At 31.5% G+C, this 3,662-nt stretch overlaps 1 non-coding gene across 1 annotated transcript; it reads left to right on the top strand.

The window, feature by feature from the left end:
- Positions 1 to 2,623: 2,623 nt before the first annotated feature.
- Positions 2,624 to 2,695, top strand: TRNAD-GUC (transfer RNA aspartic acid (anticodon GUC)). Its single transcript has one exon. It is a non-coding gene; the product is annotated as a tRNA-Asp (tRNA).
- The last annotated feature ends 967 nt before the right edge of the window (positions 2,696 to 3,662 follow it).

Raw genomic sequence — 3,662 nt, 5'->3', positions numbered from 1 at the left:
ATAATGCGTTTAATTTTGCTGGATATAATTGCGCTCTATAAGACTTTATTTTTTTACTTGATATGAAGCCATCGAAGTTTTTCGATTAAAAATTGCGCACAGAAGTCAAATTTTTGTATTTAATATTATTCTATTAAATTTGGTGACGAAACATTAAAGTGGAATTTTTTCGCATTTCAATTAATAAATAGTCACCTTCTAGGGGTCATAATTCGTTTAATTTTGCTGGATATAATTGCGCTCTATAAGACTTTATTTTTTTACTTGATATGAAGCCATCAAAGTTTTTCGATTAAAAATTGCGCACAGAAGTAAAATTTTTGTATTTAATATTATTCTATTAAATTTGGTGACGAAACATTAAAGCGGTTTAATAAAATATAGGGTTGCCAAATTGTGTTAGTTTGATTTTTTTTTTTGATTTTTAAATGCTTTTTATTATTACGAAATTATGTTCACAATACACCTTATATCTGTTTTAATAGCTACTGATCAACTGATCATTTTCTATTTTACAATTTAATTTAATTTGGTTAGTAATCATAGTATTAGATTATTCTAATGTTAATGTACAGCATAATAGGAAAAATAACTCAAAAACCTATTTACAATTCTTATAAATGCTCATAATACATCTAATACATAATATTAATTAAAAACTCTCTAAAGTCGATGACCTAAAGTAGATTGTGTTTAGGTAATCTGTGTGTTATACCTGAAGGGTATATACATTTTGTAGTAATCAACGAGACTCTTCACAAGTGTGTTAGTATGGTTACGTTAGTTCGTTTGTAACGTTTGTTAGAAATCATTTAAATTTTCTTTAGCTAATATTTTATTGATTTAGAGTTTTATATGCATACAAACATACAATGTATGTATGTAAAAATTCAATTTAAAATCTTAAGACTTGTTCCGACCCAACGTTAATAAAGTCTCTCGCAAAAATTGTGCCTTATACCTGTGCGCAATTGTGCATTCACAATGCGGTCTGGGCGTATTTTTAGGTACATTTGAGAATCTCCGGTCATATGTACATTTGTATAAAATACAAAGCCAGCTCCAGACGCTGTATGGCGTTGTCGAGCTGAAGGGCTTCTGCTCTATTCATAAATAAATGGGTCAAAGACCTCGGTTAAGGACGAGGGACGCTCGGCCAGACAACGTTGAAGTTCAATTACACTGAATTGAACCGACGTTTACTATATGTGTCGTACTACATATTATGTTTAAAAAAAAAGGACAGAAATTAGACCTGTTGTTGTAACCGATGCTGTAGAAGTGCATGTCATACTCGAGACACTTGGGGGTGAGAATTGACGAGGTGTTGAAAGGTTATAAGTGCATCGCTCGGATTCTTTGAATTCTTTAAATTGGTATACAAGATAAATAATCATTATTTGTCGAATTGTGTAATATAAAAGAGATTTCCAGAATTTACATTGCACAATTTTCATATAAAAAATATTTTTTTTATAAGACATTTCTACTACACACATGAATTACATTCAAAAGACATAGTGAAGAAGTGGTTTTTTTTTTTTTGTAGAATTAATGAATGTATCTAATTAATCTTTATATAATATTATGTATCATTATCCGATTAATCTTCATACAAAATAGGTTCAAAGTCAACTCCAAATTAAAAATTATAATCGACTGTCTTTCTGCCGCACCCTATACTGATTTAAATTAATTTTTCCTCAATTGAACTCGGTTCACTGTCAAACCGAACGAAGCGTATATTCCATTGTGTTAAAGTTAACGTTGAACTTTTTTTTATTATGCCTTCATAGTAACGGAAGCTTTCAATCGACCGAATTAACCCTTAACCCGCGTACGTATATGCTTTATTTACGCAATAAAAGTGTTATTAACTTTACAGCCGATCCATGACAAGATCTCTGATTTTAAATCAAAAACGGATTTCCACAAAAAAATATGTAATCACTAGGATATTTCTATAATACCTACTAATCAAATTAAATTTGTGAGATGTATTAGATCCTTCCAAATTGTTTTCGAAAAGACTATCTATAAAAGCAATTTCATCGCATTACACAATGAAACTGCGCGTGTGTCAGTAAACAAATGTAAGTAATTGTTCACGAATATTTATGTGCTCTTTTTGTTTCAATGTCACCCATGCTCTGTAGACAAGGTCAAAAATTGTAGCCCATTTAACCTCATAAACTTCAACCTTATAATTGCTAGTATGGCTTACCCGCATACGTATCGACAATATTAGGCAGATAGGTAGCGTGTTTCCGAGGAATATTTCCATTACTCAGACAACACCAATTTAAATTACTATACAAGCACCTATTGTCGTAAAAATTTCATTACATAATCGAAAATTGGTGTACGAAAATACATTCGAACGGAAAAGTTAAAGAAAACCTGTGCGGTAGTATTCAAATCTGCCGATAGATGGCAGTAGTATGTGTGACGACAATTTTATGTTGTTTTATGATTTGAATCGTATAAATACTTTTTTTATTTGTTATATTAATTAATTAAATATTAAAATTGCTAATATATATATATTTTGTTTTAATTTATTTAAATTCAAATAATAGAATTTTTATATTCTTATACGAAAATAAGTTAGCCTTTCTCACAGTCCTCGGTAGTATAGTGGTCAGTATCCCCGCCTGTCACGCGGGAGACCGGGGTTCGATTCCCCGCCGGGGAGATTCACTTTTTGTCATTTTTTTCAATCATTAAACAACATTTATACTATATCTCACTATTTTAATCCCTCAATGTATCATTTAACAAACATTCAATGCCATCATTCTTCAAATAAACAAAAATTTACACTCAAATCCGACTACAGTAGATTATTTCGATAAAAGTTGTCCCCACCAAGGTTACCCCACTAACGTGCACATGATGTCATGAAAAAAGAAGGGAACCAGGAAGTCGTACATGAACCGTTATATCTACGCACACAGATTTCCGCGTTTGTAGCGATTTTCTATGTTGATAAAACGTTTACAAAAAATTATGATACATATTACGAGCACGGTGAACTACGAAGAAATTCGTGCCAGTTTAAAAATAATTGCAGTTCGCTTACGCTCTCCTTTATATATTTACAATTTCAAGGATAGAATGCACACGTCTAACGAACATTCAAGTTCGAATAGTTACGAGAATATCCAATTTATTATTACATTTTCCATTCGCCTTTTCACTACTGGTATATACTTCTGTAGGTCAAATATATTCAATCAAACTTTACAGAATCATCTTTTCATGAAGCTATTAGTTTTTCCATATATAAAAAAATGTTGCATTTGTTTTTGTTATAGAAATTTCCAGCTTAGCAACGTTCATTATTTATTTACACCAGTCGTACTCGTCACACAGTTTCACTGTCGACCGTGATCTTGGGCAACTTGTCTAGGTCAGACGAAAATAAAAATTCACGAATTGCGTCTTTACTATTCACGAATTCCGATTCTCATCCGATCCAGAGTGATTTCGTAATATAAAATTTATTATATGTGCATACATTTGCCATTGAGTCATCCGAACGGTTTTTCTAGAAAACTGCCCCATCAGAGGAAATTCCTGAACTCTAAGCGTGCAAAGCAAACCTTCCCTCTAAAGTACAAATCAATATTATTATTCGCCCAACTTTTTCAAATTCAATT

Source organism: Arctopsyche grandis, chromosome 13 (genome assembly GCF_051622035.1).
Source record: "Arctopsyche grandis isolate Sample6627 chromosome 13, ASM5162203v2, whole genome shotgun sequence".
Taxonomy (NCBI): Eukaryota; Metazoa; Arthropoda; class Insecta; order Trichoptera; family Hydropsychidae; genus Arctopsyche; species Arctopsyche grandis.
The sequence above is the reverse complement of the archived record's forward strand: the minus strand, read 5'-3'. Positions and strand labels throughout refer to the sequence as shown.